This window comes from Bactrocera tryoni, chromosome 3 (genome assembly GCF_016617805.1).
Source record: "Bactrocera tryoni isolate S06 chromosome 3, CSIRO_BtryS06_freeze2, whole genome shotgun sequence".
Classification (NCBI taxonomy): domain Eukaryota; kingdom Metazoa; phylum Arthropoda; class Insecta; order Diptera; family Tephritidae; genus Bactrocera; species Bactrocera tryoni.
The window spans coordinates 23,371,020-23,392,451 of record NC_052501.1 but is presented as its reverse complement, the minus strand read 5'-3'; the positions used below and the strand labels follow the sequence as shown (position 1 = coordinate 23,392,451).

Sequence of the window (21,432 nt, the reverse complement as noted above, 5' to 3'; positions counted from 1 at the left end):
CTGCCAGACCAAATTTCTTCAACTTCTTGTGAATTTGATTTATAAATTCCTCATCACTTTCTCCTCCTTGGTCTCAAACAAAACGAAAAGTTTATACAATTCCTATGAGTGAGAGTGTTTAAAACAGATATGGGAATGAGGAGCCGAAAAAGTCAGCTGGGAAAGTTATGGCATCTATATTTTGTGAACCGCACGGAATAATTTTCAGTATCTTGAAATGGAAAAAATATATACATATCTGTAGAGATTTTGAAGAGTTTGATGTAGAAAATTCCAGAATTTAAATTGAAAAGAAAGTACTCTTTCCTCAAAACAATTCATTATGTCACAAATTAATAACAACGATGGGGTGAATGGTGGATTTCAATCCTTCTTACGCTAGTCTGAAAATAGGTGAAATTGGATGATAACCCCGCCCACTCACCGTTTAATGGTTTTGTTAAAGAGGCACAAGTAGGCTTAATGGGATCAGGTGTCAAAACTGGACGATGAGCGTGGCAGGACCACTTTTATGTGAAATCACCTGACTTACTCGACTGATTTCAACCAAGTTTGGTACATAACATTCTTCCGGAATTCAATAATGGAGGATATCGGACTACAAACACGCCTTCTTCCCATATAACACAATTTTAATTTTCATCTGATTTATTCATTTTACGGTAAACAAATCAAAACTTTGCACAAATGGTGAACACGTACTTTCAAAAATTGTCGAAACCAGTTTATAACTTTTCAAGAACGCAGACGCCAAATATGTGGACCCCAGTGCGTATGGATGACTTTTTGCCCAAAATATCGGTCCATCTGTGATATATGTACATATATAATTGAAACTCGGTCAAAATGTTTCTTTGATAGTAGTATAGTATGTCAAAAATGTGCTGAATCGGATCAATACATCTGTTAGCCCCCATATACCTAATATAAAGATTTTCGAACTTAAAGTTGACTTTATATCACATATGTATGTATATCGGCCAATGTGCTAGTTTAATATAAAGTTTTGTTAGCATCTATATACATATGTACATATATCTAAGTATCTTATCGACTTTGTCCGTTGCAAGTTACAAGAGTATAAAATGTTCGGTTACATCCGAACGTAGTCTTTCATTTAATTCATGTGAAAACGTTCGAATTTAACTTTAATCCAACATTCTTGTAGTAAAAAAAAATTTGAATCGATATCAATAATTTCTCTGACACTTGCCATCAATTCAGCACAATTAGTAGCTTCTGTATGATCTGCTTTTTGGTCGTCAATTATATCGCAACCACTTTTAAATCCAGAAAACCTCGTACTTGAGTATGACTCAAACAAACATCATAAACTCGTGTATCTCAACGGATTTTTCTCTTTCATGTTTAATACAAAATTTTATATTTATATGTTTTTCTTCCGAAAAAATGGAACAATTGCTCACTTTTTCTTCTATGGAAATGACGAACTGAAAGTATTATTCAAGCCTGTGGCCTTAAAAAAGGTGTGATGAGCGGTCTTCTATAGTCGTATCTGTCCAAGTGTTGTTCTAAAACTTTAAAACAATTGCAAAGAATTTTATTCTGAGGTTTTGGGTTTATAATTTATAGACTCCACTTTACAGGCCATTTGCTTTTTAAGTAGCGGCACCGTCGGCTTTGGCTAGAAAATATGCACCTATTTTATGCAGTCTTATGAAAAATTGTTTAATTCTTTTTTACTTATTATATAAGTTTTACGTCTTTCATTCTTCTATGAACACATTCTTATACAAATACCATAATTCTCCGTTTTCTTTAGCCAAATAATTGCATATCTTCTATGAGAAAGTGTAAATTTGTGATAACTTTATTAGCTTCTGAGTATATTTAACCAAAACACTAGTATTTTACGATTAGATAAAATAACCACAACAACGAAATCCACATTCGTTTGTACGCAAGCTCCAACAACACGCTTATTGTACAGGTTCTATATATAGAAATGATAAGGAGAATCTCTTCGTTAAGCAACTGACCATATCCGCACTATATTTTATTTTGGTGTGGCTTGTTTATATAATTTGCATCTAACAATACCCTAATCTATATAAAGTTATACAAAATGACACGCGCATTATTAATGAACTAAATTTGTGAGAGTGTGTGTGCATGTGTGTCAGTGCGTAATCGGCTGCTCGACAAGCAGCAGTGTTGATGTGCGCCGAAATAGCTCAGTTGGGAGAGCGTTAGACTGAAGATCTAAAGGTCCCCGGTTCAATCCCGGGTTTCGGCATAAACAATCATTTTGAAAAATTTTTATTTTAAGTATAATTTTTTATAATTTTTGATTTCGCTAAGCAATAAATAAATATATTGCTTTAAAATACATGCATACATGTATGAAAATAATTTTTTTCAATTTTTCTTGCTTCAGAACCGCTGAACTGTGGTAAAATGAGTTATTACCGTAAGTCAATATAATTCATAACGGTTTGTTTATCGCTTTACCTACAAATACCTACAAATACCCACAAAGGGTTGGCCGGTTTTTTTTATAACTATTTTGCATATATTAAATTTTAGCACATATTTCATAAATATTCAAAAGTAGTTTGCTTTTATTCATTTCTGGTGCGTCCTTTACTTCGTAAATGTTGCATAAAATATGCACGAACAAGGTGCATCCTGTAGAAACAGACAACAAGAACTACAACAACTGTCGGCTACTGTGTAAAGTCCAAACATTTGTTTTGCTGCTGACGTTTTTTCGCCTGCAGCGATTGCCTCTTTTACGGTACATAGGTGAAAAACACACGGCTGTGACTCAATGGTACATATGTATGAAAAACATATCTACATGCAAAATATATACATATCTACATTGTTCTCATACCTAAATCAAGTAGAATATTTCAATTTTTACATAACACACAAAGATTCCAGAGTAGATAAGAAATAAAACAAACTAGATCGCTGAGGAGGCGGGAAAACGGTACGTAGACGTTAAAATATGTAGTCACGTGTACATTAATTTTTTCGTATGTCCATAAATATGCATGTATTAAGTTAAATATACAATATTGGACAAAGCTAAAGCACCCCTCATTTTGGATTTTTTATGTCTAAGCTTTTGAAAAATATACGGCCTACTGAGCCTTCTTTTCGCAATACCATCACCTATCTTGAGACCCAACATTCATTATTGGATAATATTGGACCGAATCGATCAAGTCCACCATGCAGGGAAGAAAATATAGCAGCCATAACTGAGAGTGTACACGAAGGCCGTGGATAGTCGATTCGACGCTATTCGCACCAACTTGGACTGACGTATGGACGCATTTTACGTCGAGATCTTAAATTGAAAGCTTACAAAATACAGCTTGTGCAAGAACTGAAGCCTCTGGACTTTCCCAAGCGTCATCGCTTTGCTCTATGGGCTCTTGAAAAGTTCCAAGAAGATCCGACGTTTTCGAGCCAGATTTTATTCAACGATGAGGCCCATTTCTGGCTCAATGAGTATGTAAACAAGCAAAATTGCCTCATTTGGGACGAAGAGCAAACTGAAGAGAGTCAAGAGCTGCCATTTTATACAGAAAAAGTAACATTTTGGAGTGGTTTATAGTTCGGTGGAACCATCAGTCCATATTTCTTCAAAAATGATGTCGGTGAGAACGTAATCGTCAACGGCGACTGATATCCCGCCATGATAACCGACTATTTGATGCCGGAATTTGATGCTCGTGATCTCGGCGACATTTGTTTCAATTAGACGACGCTACTGGCCACACATCGCATTAATCAATATACATATTTGTTGAGAGAACACTTCGGTAAGCAGATAATTTCATTTTTTGTGCCGGTCGATTGGCCACCAAGATCGTGTGATATCACACCATTACGCTTTTTCCTGTGGGGATAGGTGAAATATAAAGTCTAGGCGGACAATTCCGCTTTGATTTAGAACTGAGGGTAAAAATCATGCGTATCATTTCCTAATTACCAGTCGAAATTCTCGAACGAATCATCGAAAATTCAACACAACGAATGGACCATCTGAGACGTCGCCGCGGCCAACATTTGAAAGATATAATACTCAAAAAATGAATGCCAAAGAATATTCTTTCGAATGTTAATAACTATTTGCTATCAAATTTGATTTTCCTTAAAAAGTAGGGAACCTCGAAATGGATCACCGTTTAGAAAGGTAAAGGAGCATTCAGAAATGGAATACAATATTATGATAAGGATAGAAAAAGTCCGACTGCTATTTATTTTGTTTCTTTTTCATATTTATCATTAGAACTTTCGTTTGTTTTTTCAATTCTCCTTTCGGCTCTTCCTCTACGATTTACACGAAGTTTTATGTTTTTTTTAAATAATTTTTACCACTTTCCATCTAATTTTTTATCAAAAAGTACTGATGCCGAAACCCGGGATTGAACCGGGGACCTTTAGATCTTCAGTCTAACGCTCTCCCAACTGAGCTATTTCGGCTATATAGAACCGTTAGACGCCCAAACGGTTATTACTGCAGTTTACCGTTAAGTGAAAATATTTTTGGTATGTTTTAGTAAACCCTCAATATTCTATACTAGACTAGTATATCTAGTAAAGAAAAGAATCAATATATATATGAATTAAACCGTAAAAAGAATTTAAGTGATTCCATATCAACTATAAATAATATGTAATACATAACCCTATCAAGAAAGTAACGGGAATTTATAAATAAAACGAACATTTTTCAATCATCATTCAAATTTATTTTATCGCCCTAAAAGTAACATCCATCCGGTATTCCATATAAGCGGGAGATGAGACGGGGAAATGAAAAGTTCCCGATACTTTCTTGACAGGGTGTATAACAATTTTATTATTATGAAGTACTATTTGGAAGTAGTTTTCAAAAATGTAAGTTTTAGCAAAAATATAAATTTGCCGAAACCCGGGATTGAACCGGGGACCTTTAGATCTTCAGTCTAACGCTCTCCCAACTGAGCTATTTCGGCAAGTAAAAAAAGTTAGAAATTATTCCTCATTTAAAGTTTCATAAAATTTCGGAATATTTTTTAAATTAACAAAAAAGGGAATTAATTTTCAAATAATTATAAAAAGGTCCACCCAAAATATTGCATATAACATAAAGGCATCTAATATACAACGTATATACGATGATTGCTAAAGCTACAATAGCATCATATCATATATTCCTGCAGATCCACCTGTAACCTGTACTTAGCATTTTAATCTGCTTTTCCCCCTACTATTTACAACGAAGTTTTAACGCTTTTTCAATATTTTTTTTTTACTACTTTTCATCTATTTTTTTATTAAAATAGTTTCATGCCGAAACCCGGGATTGAACCGGGGACCTTTAGATCTTCAGTCTAACGCTCTCCCAACTGAGCTATTTCGGCTACACATAAAAAACACTCAACAATAAGGTTATTTTTTTGCGGAAAAATGTTTTAAACCAAATTTTCAAAATCTTCCAAAGCTAACCTTTAATGTAAACCTACTTAGTCGGTTAGTCGAAAAGTTAAAAGTTTAAAGATTATTTTGTTTTGCTTGAGATTCATTCCGTTAGTTCCTTTCTCTCGTAATATCTATTGATGTAACAGATTTACGTCCGGTTAGCAGACAGAGAAATATAATCTCAGGTGTCGTAATGAAAATGTCGAAGTTTAACCGTTACAAGCTGTCAGTGTAAGGGACGTTTTCTCAATGCCTGGTTATCAATCAGTTAAGTTCTGGCCAATTTATCCTAGACTCTTTTCGCTAAATAACTTGTTTTTTAACCAGAACTTAACTGATTGGTAACGAACTCGGAATATCTTTTATTTCACTTACTTTTAGCGTTGACTATCTTATATATATTATCATAAGAATGATCTATTTATTCAGTGGCGTAGCTACAACTTCAGACGCCCGGTTCAAGGATGTTCTGCTGGCCCCCTTTATCTACCTACCTACAAGTTTCATGAGGTGATTTGAACAAAAGTGAATTTTTACAAAATATCTTCGATATTAAATATATAAAATTTAAGAACTAGAACCCACGCAAATTCTGAAGTTCCAAAATTCTCACAATACGGTTTTTGAGGAAACTGATAGTAAATTTACAAGTCATCTTATTAAAAGCCATAGAAAAAACCTATTTTCGCCCTATATCTTGTACACTTTTGACACAATTTGCAGGAATTTTTGCCCGAATTGGAGTTTTTAAATACAATTTTTGAAAATTTGGAGAAATAAAAGTAAAAACAGCGAAGATCGTTTTGCCGCCCCCAACGACTTTGCGCCCGGGGCGACGGCCCAGTTCGCCCCCCTCTAGCTACGCCACTGTATTTATTACACTTTAACATACAAAATATTGGGTAGTCGAAAAATTCTTTCCGTATTTTGTCAATAGATGTCGTTGTAGTAGTATATCTCCAGATGATTCCTGTATCAGTTCGTGTAGCACAACAATGATTTGCTCGCTTTCGTTCTGTAAATTTTGAAATTTCAATTTACACTGATGGAATATGGCAACAAGTGATCGACCAAAATTGTACATATTTTTTTATTTATTTATTAATATTATTAATATAAAAAAAAATAAGTTGAAGTTTGATTAAAAAGACGAAAAGACTTTTTCGACTACCCAATATAATAGTAAAATATAAATACTGACAAAAAGTAAAGTTTCTGCCGAAACCCGGGATTGAACCGGGGACCTTTAGATCTTCAGTCTAACGCTCTCCCAACTGAGCTATTTCGGCAACTTATTCAAAATTTCGTGAAAGTTTTTAAAATATAAAATCAGAGCTTTCGGGATATATGTATTTAGGATATATAAAGTCAAACCTTTGAAAATGTTTGATCCCTCAACTTTAAGCTTTCTCAGGGTAGTTAATAGTGTTTTAAAGATCTAAAGTTTTTGCCAAAAGTATCCTCGTAAATTTTCAAATTTTAGTTCCATTGGAAACCAATTGCAATTTACAGGGTTTTACGCTTTATATTTAACAAGATTACATCAATCTTTAATCAAGCAGCTCATAGTGCCACCGACATGGCTTGACGTTGTGGGAAATTATCCACTTTAGATCACCAAATACCATCCGTTTCAGAAAAGTATTAATTTTGTTGCAATTCGGAGGTTTATAAATTCGATCCATCAGGTTTTTTGTATTAACTCTTGTGCTTATTTTTATAAACAACCTTGTTTTAATGGCATCAAAGGGTATTTTGTGCCATGTTCAGTTCCTGGTAATTGGAGCAGTGCTTACATGACGGTTGGCCGATTCCCATTAACTTACCGATATTTTCTACAATTGGTCTTCCAAAGCGAGAATGCGCTTACTTCTTCTTCTCTAATGCTAACTTTGGTTACGAACCAGTGTATCTTCTTTCTCTACATCAGTTTTAAAAAATCTAACCTGTGGTGCGGGATATCGGAGTATATATAGAGTTTTCCAATAAGAGTGGTGTGATTTCTTAAAAAAATCATTCTAATTGTTAAGGAAACAAGCGATACAGTTAAGTTTTGAATAGTTCTGAGTAAACATCATTCAAATGACCTCCACGACTTATTTCTTAGGAACGAGGTCGACAAACCCAATTTTAAAGTACTTTTTCCACTAAATCAAGCCGTATTCTTAAATAGTCCGTACAATAATCACCTCTAAAGCTTGAAGAGAGTCTGTTTTATTGTTAAAGGCCAATGCCTTAAAGTAATCCCACAAGAAGTATTCTAATGGTGTTAAATCACAACTTTTTGGAGTCCATGGAATGTCACAATTTCTCGAATTAATCTAACTCCAAACTTTTTTGGCAATAATTCAGTTGTTCCACGTGCTGTGCGGCACGTAACTCCGTCTTGTTGGAACCAGATGTTGTCAAGATCAAAATCTTCAAATTGCGGTCATAAAAAGTTGGTTTTCATCGATCTATACTGCTCTCCATTGACAGTAACGATGTCGCCAGGTTCATTTCGAAAGAAGTGCCGAGCGGTGATTCCACCTGACCTAAAACCACACCAAATTGTCAGTTGAGGTGAAGGTAATGGTTGTTCTTGATTAATTTGTAGATTTTCTTTCAAATTCACTACTTCCAATGGCTTCAGTTCTTGTATGAGAAAAATTTTATATGAATGCAAGCCCAGATCCTTTTTTTTTTAACTCGCAAGGCTGTGGTTTGAGACAGACCCAATTCTTGAGAACGTCTTAGAATCGAGAAATTGTGGTAGCAACAATTGCCTGAACGGCAGCAAAATTTTTAATACTTCGAGCGGCTGTCAAACTTATAAAGCCATGTCTTATCGGTAGTTGTAATGTTCTCCATGAATGTGAAATCGAAATTCACACCATAAAGCATGCCCAAAGAGATCTGTTTACGGTACTCTTTGAATAAAATTCAGCTTTATCGGAACGAGTTGAGCAAGAACGCGTTTCATACACAAAATATTCACCAAAGTTATTCTTGCCATCTCTCTAACACTTGCCTGACGATTTTCAAGCACCATATTCTTTCCTTTTTTAATATTTTCATCAGTGGCATATATGTACATGCATACATTCATATGAGTGTAGATATCCAGAAGTCACACATATTACGTGTGCCTATTACTTCAAATATTTATGCTACCTAGTAGAAGAAACTATGAATCCATATTTATGACATACCAGGGACTCACTAGACGGCTAATAGAAAAATCTCCAACAACAACGATTTTGTAAAAAGCACATTCTTTTTTGGACGGTTGCGTGCAGCATGCGCATGTTGGCTACCGTGGCACCAAACGCTAACCGCCGACGGATTTTTTTTTTAAATTTTTTCCACACATTTTCATTTCGACCACAAGCAAAACCGCACGCAAAGCACGCAATACGCGATCTGATGAATAAAATTAATAACGAAAACCGAAAAATCTTAAGAAACAGAATTAAGAGAGACATTCGGTGCGCAACGAGTAGCAAGTAAGAAGCAGAAAGCAGAAAAATAGACATTTAAAGCAAAGAAATTAACGAATAAAAAAATGAAAAAGTTTCGAAAATTTCTTCAACACAGCACAACTTCCTGTCTGCCCGCAGGGTGTGCGCTGAACGCAAGGTTGACTGCCTGGCCGGGTCGCTTGTGGCATGCAAAGGCCGTTCGCGCCGTTCGGGCTGATCGGTGGCGGTACGGATGTCGCGAAGACCGTCGTCGCCGCCGCAACGCGTTGTCGCTGGCCATTGATGATCACTAAGCACCAGCGCTGACCCACGATGATGAACGATGCCAGGAAAAGCTGACTGCATGCGCTTGTTGTTGTATGTAGTTGTGCTTGAACTCGCGACGATTGTACTTTTTTTATTGTTGTTTTAATTCATGCTTCAAGTTCTTACGTTTTTAGTGGCTTTTAACTTGGCGCTCGGTAATAATTTCATAATTATGGGTTTGCAGTCGCGCCAACTGATTCTGATTCGGCCAACAACACAAATAGTAGCAAAAACTTCAACCACAAATCGGTTTTAATAATAAAAACATAAATAAAGCAACAACTTGGCAAGTTGTATTTTTTATTGTTGCGCCGCTTTTACTTTTTTCGGCTAGCTTAACTGTCCCTGACGATGCTTTTTTCTTCATTTGTATCCGCAGAAATGCGAATTCGCGCCGGTTTCAATGTCGCTTATGGGCGTGGCATTCCAGCGAAATGCTGCTCATACTTCATAGCTTGCGCTCTTTTCTTTTGTTGCCTTTTAGTTGCTTTGTGTTGTTATTGGCGGACGTCGCCGACGACTTTTTAATGTCCCACTTTTGATAAAGCATTGCGCGCAGCGTGCAGGGGTGCAATTTAATTATTTTGCTTATGAAAAAATCAAGGTTGCATTGATAAGAGACAGTGGCTTGGAGACTTTTGTACCGCGCTTAATACAAAATTTTGTATAACGGTGACACAGTTCGTTTTTATTCCTAGTTTTTAAGTAGTTTTGGCGACATTTATTGAAATTCTTTTGAAAATAAAATTTATGCGTGATGTGGGTTGTATATATGCCGAAATAGCTCAGTTGGGAGAGCGTTAGACTGAAGATCTAAAGGTCCCCGGTTCAATCCCGGGTTTCGGCATTTACAAACCTTTTGGTATTTTCTTTGGCATACATATTAGAAGCTTAGATACAATTGTTTACAATGTTGTTGTAGTTGGTTTTTTGTAGTAGTGCATGATCTAGTAAATACTATGTGCTTACATTATCAGCAGCAATAGTTATTCTAAAGTCACATGTAGACTGGCAATATGCTACAATCACATATTTTTGGCGGTCACTGGCCAACGGAAAGTCCTGAAGAAAGCTTCCATAATTCTCTTTTCTATAATGACTTGGTGGAACAGGCTTATAACTTTTGAACTGATTACATACTCTTATTTTTACTTTCAATAATTTTATGCAGTGTAAACAAACTCTGCAGAAAATCTGCTTGAGCATTGTATTGGCTTAGATCCTGGTCCGAAAAGTAAAAGTGCCCATTTCGTTCGAGATCACGCTTCGACAATTCGCATATTCGAAAATCGTGGATATTTGTTAGTGGATATTGGTTAGTCCTCGTCTGTCTACTTTTTTTTTAACAGACTCTGTGGCCTCACTAACGATCCTTCCGCCAGTGTATCATACCGTGGGTACCACAGAAGCTTACAGCATAGTCGATGCGGAATAAATGCACCAAACATGTTCCATTGATTCCCTAGTGTCTTGCTCTAGACATTTCCTACAGCTTTGTTGAACTGTCAGTCCCATTCTGAGGTTGTGTGTCTCCAACACAGTATTCCGGTCATATTCCTACAGTCTCATCCATCGGCTGCCAATAAGAACTTTGTGTACTTACGACCCACTGTTTTGCACAGGACTTTTTCAGTTTTGCACTCAGGCAGCTCGTTCCAACGGGTTTTGATTTTCTTTGCCATTCTGTTCAGATCGTCGTATAGACAATGAATGGGTTTTCCAATGTCGATCACGTTTTCGGGTGTTAACCGTGCACCATTATTGGCAATCTCGTCCACTATTTCACTGACCTCGATGCCTTTGTGGCCTGGCACTCAGTAGAAGTAAAATTGCTTGCTTCTGGCAACACTTTCCACTGCTGCTGTGCTTCCTAAAATATTTTCTTGCCGATATGCGATACCAGGTTACTACTTTGATTGCTGCTTGGCTGTCTATGTATATGTTGACTCTGGAATTGCCTGCAGACTTGTTAGAGACCAGCACCGTGGCTTTCGCATTAGCAAAGAGCTCAGCTTGCTTACTGCAGAGGTCCGCAAAGTTATGCTTAACTCTGGAAAATATTCCCGCACCAACTCTATCCTCCACTTTCGATTCATCCATATAAAAGTGTGATGGAGTAGACTTAAAAGTCTTAGATTTTTTTGTGAAGAAAGCACCATATTTTTCCATTCTGTACATAATCTAAAGGAATTTTTAATAGCAAGTAGTTGCCACTGAGGTACTGCTGAAATAAAGGCGTCTAGAGCCTTTGATCGCGGGTTTTGTGTTAAGAATACAGTATGAGAGCACACCTCATTCATTAGGAATTTTCACATTATTTATATGAACAAAAGTGCTTTTTAACTACCATTTAGGAGTATAGGCGTTTGCCTCGTAGCTCGGCTCAAAGTTTTTTCAATTGTGTTCGAAAAAATTAACGCCAATCCGTTCTCGTAATTTGCATAACATTCTTATTTAAATTTTCTATAACCTTGTTTTATATATATTTTTAATTCTAAAATTAATTGAAAACTTGCGCACCGAACGCGTCATATTTGCCCTCATACGCGAGCATATTGATTACATTTCACTTAAATGCCAATAAATCACTTGCCGGCGGAAAGCCGATTGATTGATGTCTTGCTACCATTTGATGAGCCAAAAATCGTTCGTCCGCTTAGACCCAACACATGTGTGGTGTGTCCACTACCTGTCAATCAAGCATCAGAAAACCGAAAAGGCGCAAATCATAACGCAACGGTATACCCCATATGATGGGCACACAGGCTCGTGCTGCGCACGTACCACGCATTGAAGCGACGCGGCTGCGCAGACTTTATACTTCTATATGCCGACTGTCAACTCCCCTTTGCAGCTGTTGTGCTTAGCTCACGGTCTTTCGCTGAACAGCTTTAATCCTCTTTGTCTTAGACTTGGGTCTGCTTAATGCTGAGCTTACTGTATTGCGCGCATATGAATGTCCTACCTGTGCGTTCGTACCTAATAATGTCGGCGTAATCATAACGCCATGATTGCCGCGATGATGAATTGCCGCTGTGCAATCAAAGTGTGTTGCGGCGGCGGCGAGACAGAAAAGTACTTTTGCCACTTTAATGGTGGGTATGTTGAGGATGCTGTGCTGCGTCGCGCTTAATTACCGTCGTGTAGGCTACGCTCTAGCGTAGACTGTTGTGTTTTGGCGCGAAAGGCACTGTTTTTGGCCCTTACGTGGCAATTAAAAAGCCTTAACGGTTTTTGTTGTCAGTGTAAAGCAGGATGTTGTAGATTTTTGTGCTCACTTTAAAACAACAGTTTGATATTGAAAACAATTTTATGCTAAATTCTAATTATGTATATGTTTAAATAAATGTTCTACCTCACCTCCTCTCCTTTAGTTACCCACTTTAGCAAATTTCAAATTATAGCAACTCTTTATGGCCTCTCTTCCCTATTGCAACATAAGTTTGTCGATTTTTTGTGGCTTCAATGATATCCAAATTAGCGTTGCGGCTGCGTTCGCCTGTCTTAGTTAAAATTTCGCTTTCGAGTAAGCAGTAAGAAAAAGCCCGTAGGCCTCCCTGGCTGCCTCGTGGTTTTAGCCTGTTTAATTCGTTAGTTGTTGTAAGGTTAATTCCTTCTTTGTTGCTTTAAACAGCTCACCATACATAGTGTGTAGTTTAGTTGTTGCCTGGGGGCGTTTCAAATGGCTCACCGCCGCAAAAGTAGTGCGAGCAAGTCCTCCTCAAAAGTGTGTTAAAAACGTTAGCATGTTTTTCTTGTTTTTATTTTTAAGTTTCATTTGTTTAGACGCCGACAGCTCCTATTTCCAAGGAATTTGTAGCGCTGCCCGAATAACGGTTCAATATGAAATACAAGGACTTCTAATTAGGGGTTTTAGTTTTTGCGGTTTTTTGGGCGTTTTATTCCTATTGCCGGCGCTCAGCGCTAAGAAGAAGAAAGCAGGAATTGTTGCTGTTTAAAAAAAGGAAATAAGCCACATAATTGAGCGAATTGATTTACTACTTTTTTTTTTAACAATAACAACAGAAAAGGATCAAGTGAATAGCGACTCGAATATAAGCATATGAACATAACGAGTTCTGCATAGATACCTTTAGAGATGACACTGACTTCCTTCATTTATATATATTGTTTCTTTGTTCTATTATCTTAAATGCAATCATTTGACAGCTTCGAATCTCAATCTTTGGAATCAGGTAGGGATTATAAACCTATTGGTTGATAATCAGCCTTTTCTCCCACCATACACTCGGTGATTGGTGGATTTGTGGAAGTCATCACTCTTTAAATCAGAAGGCTTCTGAATAGTTATTAATAGCTCTGCCGTATATATTTTTTCACAAATATGGAACTTTTTTTTCTACATATCGTCTGCTAAACTTCAAAATAACGTATCATTTTTCATAACAGTTTACAGGCGAAGGAAAAACGATAAAATAAAAACCACTTATATTGAAACAAAATTTGAGTTTTGGTTATATATTGGTTATTATAACCGACAGCGATTTTCGAGTTTTTTTTGACGATACGTTGTTTTGTATTTTTGGTGACGATACTACATATCATATATTATAGTTTCTATTTTCCCATTTCTGTGTCGCCTGTAGTTTCGTTCTTCCTATGAGATAGCTGTGGTAGAATTGCTTACTACCCAAATATATTTGATTTAGGTGATAAAGTTTGTCGGCCAAAACCACTTAATTTTACCTTCTCCCAATCAAATTTTGTTATTAGAACCCTCGCCAACGGCTTTTGGAAAAATAGGTTTCTCTCACATCTTCTCCTACGGCTGTTAGTTGAAGTTATATTTCTTGACTTTATATAAGTACTTTGGTTCAGGATATTCCGTGCTTGAGTAATGGCAGATTTTTATCAAATGTGAAATGTTTTGTGTCCTGTTCTCGATCACCAAAAAATTTTATTAAATTTAATGTTACTAAAACCAAATAAAAATCTACACACACCTAAATCTTATGAACAACCTGTTCATTATATAAAATAAAGATTGGGAAAATGAAGTGATAGATTTACACAGGTCTTCGAAATATAATTTACAAGGTCTTGAAAGAATGTTTTTTTGCTCATTTGCAACTATTAAAAAACGTTGAGAAAGTTCTACTAAAATTTTAATTTTTTTGTTAAAACGTCTGCCAAAAATTCAATTTTCACTTTTCTTGTCTTTCCCTCGTCCAATACCTAGTTTATGGGCTTAGTTAAAACATGTATTTTTTCTTTTTTACTTTTGATTGTCCTGTAAGAAGTTCCACTGTCAACGCGGAGGTACATGTTTTCGAGGGACTGCCGGAAATGATGTTGTAATGGCCGTATTTTCTTCAAAAAATTTCCAAAAATTTAAAATAGGTCGTTTTTTGCTCGAGGAAACCTTTGTAGCCTCTTAAGATCAATATGTCTTAAAATATAGGCTCATGAATCATAATTTTTAATGGTTAATTCTTTCTCGAATGCAGAGTGAAATTTTCAAAGTCTTTCTTGTTCGGCCTGCTGATGGTTAGAATATGTCATTATAGTTATTTAAGTAAAAGTGTTTGCAAGGACTTAACCCAGGGAAGTACCTTCAGGTACATAAGGCTTGTTAGTTATATGGGGTTTTAAACGAGTTTTAACCCGATTTCATTCTCAACTTTATTAAGACAACTCACATACGGGCCGATATCTGCGGTATAAAGTCACCCGGCAGTTCGAAAATCTTATATTATATATTAGTTATATTGGAGCTAAGGGAAGTATTGACCCTATTCAACCAATTTTTGAGACACGGATCTTCTACTATCAGGAAAGGTATTTTTCTAAATTTTAATTATATATCCCACACATTAGCCGATAGTTTCCGTCAACTATAAGCATCGGGTCCTCATATTCAATACCTAGTGGCTTGAACAGCTTTGATTGATTTTGGAAATTTTTAATCATCAAAGACACTATTCGTGCGAAGTTTTATACTGATACTCGTGTATTAATTAACTCTTGATTTGTAGATAGAAAAGTCTGGGTTTCAAATGAAATTCAGATTTATATTATATGGGAAGTAAGCCCATTTTCACGTTGCGATTTGGTTGAAAACGGTCGGGTTTCGAGATATGTATGTGGTTTCATCAAAAACTGTGAGCTGGCACGCCCATCGTCTAATTTTAACTCGGCTCCCATAAAACACCGTCATACCATTTCGGTAGTAAAATTTAATGTCTCTGGCGTATTTAGTTATTGATTTATTGCGCTTTTAGTAGTTTTTAACAGTACCATGAGGTGGTTCCATGAGGAGTTATGCGAAATTATCATCCGGTTACATCCATTTTCACACTGTCGGTAGGAGTTTTTATAGCATTTGCGCTAGACGAATTTGGTTGGTGTAGCTTTAGTGGCTTAGTAGTTCTGTACATTAAACTTTTAAATTTTTTTCCACAGGTGCCTCTTTGTACTGCGATCCCTTTTGCCAAATTACAGTTCCTTTCCTTAATTCGGTGCTTAGTTAGGTCACTTTATAAGTTTTAGATTAATGGAGTTATGTGGGCGTGGTAGTAGTCTGATAACGTCCATCTACTTAGTCGTACTTGTTTTTTTTTCAAGATATCTCCATTTCTACTTTAGTCACAGTTTGCAAGGACGGACGGACGGACGGACAGACAGACAGTCACTCGGATTTCAACTCGTTTCGTCATCCTGATTATTTATATACTTATATAGAGTTAATATATCTATCTCTATTAGTTTTAGGTGATACATGCAAACGTTAGTTGAACAAAATTGTTATACTTAGTAGCAACATGTTGCACGAGTATAAAAAAAATTGATCCTTGAAATTTTCAAATGCACACGGTTGCAAATAGAAGTGATTGATTTTCTTATTCTTGAGTTAAAGTACTTAAAACTTCGAGAATAACTGCAAGTATATAACTCTACATACACTATCCTCACTAATTGATTTTATAGTCATCACTTACTGCTTCTTTTATATTATAAACAATTACACGCTTGTCGCGTGTCTTTCACAAAAGAGCTAATTATCACGAATAATGTTTAAAAACTCTGAAATTAAAATTTTAATATATCTTAAACCAAAGAAACTAAACAGAAGTCAAATGCTTAAAATTATAAATGAAATATGAAATAAAAAATTTTAAATTTTAAAAAAATTTATAGACCAACAAACGAACGCAGCCCAAGCTATTACAGAGACTACAAATTAGGCGCAAGATGCTAATTCCAGACCTATAATCAACACTTATTAAATTATACACTCGTTTAATTATGGAATTTGCGTAAAGAAAATTAAAGCTTTTAACACTTTTGAGATTCGCAAAGAATAAGCGAGTTATTAGCGAATTCGTGGCAATCAAAATCATTATAATTTGACTTTCACCGCCAGACTAAAACCGACTTATTGTAAATATAGACTAGTGTGAACCCATAATTTGTGGGAAAAGTTGTTGGGAGGTCGAAATAAAAGAACTAAAACGTTTGTAATACTGTTAAATATATACATACATATGTATATTTCAATGGAAAATTTTCAAGCATAAATCCATGTCTAGTCTCACAAATAAATTCATTAATGAATTTCCGAAGAAGTTCGAATTTTCGTTTTAGGCTAAACACAATTTATCAATGAGCAGGAAAGCAAAAAAGTGGCGCTTTTGGAAGCATAAGTCATTGCCGTTTCTATATTTGTACGGCTGATTTTTATCGCACAGCGTTTCATGGTGCGGTCATTGACGTCATCAGACGACCATTGCCCGAGGAACTCTCGAAGCTGCCAACCGTTTGGGGAGGACTGCAAATAATGGCAAAAAAAAAGTTGTCTGAACACACATTGGAATTTTCAATGAACGTTAGTTCGAGCAACTAAAAATTACAACAACAAAACTTTATTTTGACAGCTTTTTTCTGTTTGGCATTCATACTTTTTCTCAGTTACTCATAGTTCGTTTGTTTGGCGCGTTCATTTGACAAATGAATGGTCGCTCAACTGCAAAACATCAATTAATAGCGCTAATACCAATCATAATAATATGTTAATATCAAGCACTTCGAGCGTTATAATACACATGTATGTATGTATATGTTACTACAGGGTGGTCCATATAAAGAGTTTTCCTTGAGAAATCAAAAAATAATTTTGACTATACGTATTGTATTATTGGTTTGTTTGGCGCTGCAGTGTGCGAGTCGCCAGCGAAAGTTACAATATCTACACAAACGGATCAAAAATGGCTAATGGCGACCCTTGAAGCTTCCGAAATATTGAAGGATCTTCCAAACAATATTAAGAAGATTAGTACCCAGAAATTGTAGCTAAAACGCAAAATATTTAATTATTATTTATTTTGTCGCCTTTAAAGTGATTCCTACCAGATGTAATACATTTATTCCAACGATTTTTCCAGTCCTCTAAAGATTTTTCATAAGCACTTCTTTCAGCAAATTTTGTTTTATTTCTTCAATCGACTGAAACGGGTTCCAAATTTCAGTTTGGAGATCAAGAAAGAATCAAACGGTGCCAAATTTGGTGAATACGGCGGTTGATCGAGGATATTCATTGCGTTTTTGGCTTTAAACTCGTTCACAATTGTGTCTCGACGTGATGGTGCATTATCATCGGATAAAATTCATGAACTGTTCTTCCACAATTCCATGAGGGAAACGCTGGAACACCTCTTATGATTCTGTTCTCAAGAGTTTTGAGTTTTAAAAAAATATACATATACCATATGAACAATATACGCATGTATCATTCTATATACATAAAGTATGATCAATACCTTCCAGTCTAAATGGATCAGACATATGCCCTTGTATGCGTCTGGTTTGGTTTCTATGCAGAACGCAGATAGAAACCAGACGTGGCTTTGCCAGTTTTTCTCGGTAGTAGTTTTGTCGACTAACTGTGTTTTAGTAAAACCGAATGGTCTTAATGAACTGCGTCTGCTGGCCAAGTTTTCTTTATTTTGCTAACTTATACCAAGAAAAGCTGCCAGTCATCGTTTTTGCCCCCGGGAAGTATACACACATCCACTTCATAGTACATATACATACATAGGTTGCAAGAAGCACAGAGCGGAACTGTTTCAAACCGCTAGACTTAAAAAAATAAGAAGTAAAAATACATAAATGGAAAAAAATACTTATGATTAATTAATATTCCTGTATTTTGCAAAAAGTTGGCGCGCAAATGACTGCCAAAATATAATGCTAGTCTCTCGTTAAATCGCCTGTTCGGCTGTCGCACCTTTGACAGTTCATTAGCGCATTTTTCTGCTAACTTAAGCATTCTAAATTTTTTCGTCTAACTCCTTCTCCACTTTTTTTTGGACACATTTTTGTGTATTTCTTAGTAAACGGTTAACCGCTTGTTTTGAGTCTGCTATTAATTAATTATTGCTGGTAAAAGTAGACTGACTGTTAGCTTGACACAAAAACCAACGGTTAAACATTAGTACAATTCGCCAGTGATCGGTTTTTTTAGTGTGACTTCAGCACTTGAATTGCAGCTGCATTTTGTATATTCACTTGATTTGCAAGTCGTTGCTCCTTTGAGCGCATATTTATCGAATTCGATTGGGTTAGAGGTTAGTTAGAAGAGTGCTGCATTTCTCATTGCGGATATTATCAATATAGTTGAACTTCCCTAACTCAAATCACCATAATCGACAAAAAAACTTTGAGTTATGCAAAGAATTTTGTATGAAATTTTATTTTTATTGCCAAGTCAAGAGTTGGAGTTATGGGGAACTTCGAGTTATAGAAGTACGAGTTATGGAAAATCAACTGTATACATACTATATGTATATTAAGGAGCAATCATCAATTATTATGTCATTTTAGTGAGCTGCTTACTTATTACTGCAGTATGGGTATAAGTATATTTTTTCTATTAAACAATAGCTTCAAAGCGTGTCCTTGTCGTCTGTAATAACATATGCGAAGCGTTTACCTAACAAACCTTAAACCTTTAACCACTTAATTTTGGTAGATTTGTAGATCGTTTCATTAACCTTCGACTAAAACTTTCTTGTCTAATGATAATGATAATTTGATTTTTTCTTGATGATAGAAGAAACTTGTAATGGGAATACTTCCAGAATATTTTGACCAAGAAACATATTCTTTTCTAGAGGCTATTATCTGGCTGATTGAAGAGTTTACAAGGGTTGCATGGCGTCACAATGTTTTATTTAGTTCTATAACACATCTACAATATTGTCTTGAATGTTCAATTTGATCCTAGTAATAGTTTTGGAGATACCGCATTAAAAAGTTTTATACTCGAGGTCAGCTGTAATCATTTAAAACTTTAGACGCGTTTATCTTATATTTTTCTCGAAATTGTGTTTCGCTCGGAGAAGATTTCTTGAGAGCTACTCCACCGATTTTAAAGACATTTTACACAGGTTTTTGATATATAATTTGCTAAGATCTTAAACTAAGGTTCTTTTATGTTCTAAATTTCTTAAAACGTAACTGGCGAATGACTTGCTTGATGTTTTTTGCTCCAAGGCTTGCATCGAAGTGGGATTGTCCGCATAAACTTTAGACTTTGCATATCATAGGACAAAGTCCAACAGTGTGATATTAAAAGTGATAGCGGTCCAAAACGTGAAATTATCTGCTCACCGAAGTGTTCTCTCAATAAATCTATTAATTTATGTGAAATGTGGGAAGTGGCGCCGGGTTGTAGAAATCAAATGTCGCCGAGATCACGAGCTTAAATTTCACCGGCCCACAAAGCACACCAAACCGTTGTTTTTTCTGAATGAAATGGCAGCTCTTCAACTTCTTCAGGTCGCTCTCCGTACCAAATGCGACAATTTTGCCTGTTTACATACCCATTGAGCCAGAAATGGATTTCATTGCTAAACGAAATTTGGCTTGAAAACGTCGCATCTTCTTGGAACTCCTCAAGACCCCATAGAGCGAAGCGCCAAGTCGTCCCATACGTCAGACGGAGTTGCTGCGAACGGTACCGAATCGACTCGCCACGGTCTTCGTGTACACTCTCAACCCCGGCTGCTTTACCGTAAGTTGAGTTAAGCACGCGAAACACATTCTTTACAGAACGTGAATTTTCGAAATAAAGTTGAAGGATTTGTAAACGTTGTTCAGGCGTACGTCTTTCTATGATGAAATGCCAAACAATACTGAACAAAAATAACATAACAGCTTGACTCACGGGTGATCTGTCAAAAAGAGACTATTGAATAAAGTACCTCTATTTGGATCAGCCGTTATAAACATGTCTCCGAGCCTATAGTCTTTGAAAATGATAAAAAAGAAAGAAAATCATAAAATGACAAATATTAAAGAAAAATATATTAACGGACAATTTGAGATCGGGAATAGGAAGAGGTAGGGCGCGGTTGAGTTTTTAAGGGTTAAAAATGGTTACCTTGGTTTACGGAAAAACTACGAGTTCTAAAAAAAAAATAAATGGTAATGCTGTATTCCTTCTTCACATAGCTTCAAGATTTATGTGAAAATAATTTTTTGAGTTTTTCATCTCTGGAATATTTGTATTATGTCTAATATATTCGACACTCCAGAGTTGCATGCATACTTCAAGGGAATTATAAATACATGATAGGCGATCAAAAAGACGCAAATGAAAACTTGTATGTAAATTATGCCTTGTTAAAAATTGTGATATGGCAAAAAGGGGGTATCTTTAAGGGGTTATCCAAATATATTGTTAGAAGGCCGAAAAAACAAGTTTTCGAGAACTTTTTCCTGAGAAAACTTTTAAATATTATTGATCCAAAAATTTGTAAATACATACATTTATCGGTGAGAAATTCGATTAATTACAAAAAAGTTATTTAAGAAGTTCGGGTTAAAATCGGTTTAGCTATTTTTTAGTAATGTTCGTCACCGACTTTGAAAACACCAATTTGAGAAAAAGAATTTGGAATTCCAAGCACTCTGAAACACTGTTGCATCCAAAGCGCTAAAAAAACGACCATCTAAAGTGAACCTGAATCTATCAGTTTGTTGAAGCTATCCTACAATTTGAGAATTATTTAAATCAAGTTCTAATGCCTTTTGTAAAGTTCTTTTTTTCGGAGTGTCATGAGTAATGCCTCACTCGTCCACTTTTAAGAAACATATAGTATATCGATTGATTGAACAGGGAAATAAATTATGTTTCGGTTTATGTGTACGCCACTACGCAAATATAAATGTGCATATATGTACCACAGTGTATTCTCGAAAG

At 35.8% G+C, this 21,432-nt stretch overlaps 1 long non-coding RNA gene and 6 other non-coding genes across 7 annotated transcripts in view; 3 read left to right on the top strand and 4 right to left on the bottom strand.

Moving 5' to 3' along the window:
* LOC120770308 overlaps positions 1-21,432 on the top strand; it is a 383,384-nt gene that overhangs the window by 88,776 nt on the left and 273,176 nt on the right. The window lies entirely within an intron of this gene.
* Positions 2,185-2,257, top strand: Trnaf-gaa. Its single transcript has one exon. It is a non-coding gene; the product is annotated as a tRNA-Phe (tRNA).
* Trnaf-gaa lies at positions 4,389-4,461 on the bottom strand. The gene has a single exon. It is a non-coding gene; the product is annotated as a tRNA-Phe (tRNA).
* Trnaf-gaa lies at positions 4,904-4,976 on the bottom strand. The gene has a single exon. It is a non-coding gene; the product is annotated as a tRNA-Phe (tRNA).
* On the bottom strand, positions 5,312-5,384 carry Trnaf-gaa. Its single transcript has one exon. It is a non-coding gene; the product is annotated as a tRNA-Phe (tRNA).
* Positions 6,659-6,731, bottom strand: Trnaf-gaa. Its single transcript has one exon. It is a non-coding gene; the product is annotated as a tRNA-Phe (tRNA).
* Trnaf-gaa lies at positions 9,984-10,056 on the top strand. Its single transcript has one exon. It is a non-coding gene; the product is annotated as a tRNA-Phe (tRNA).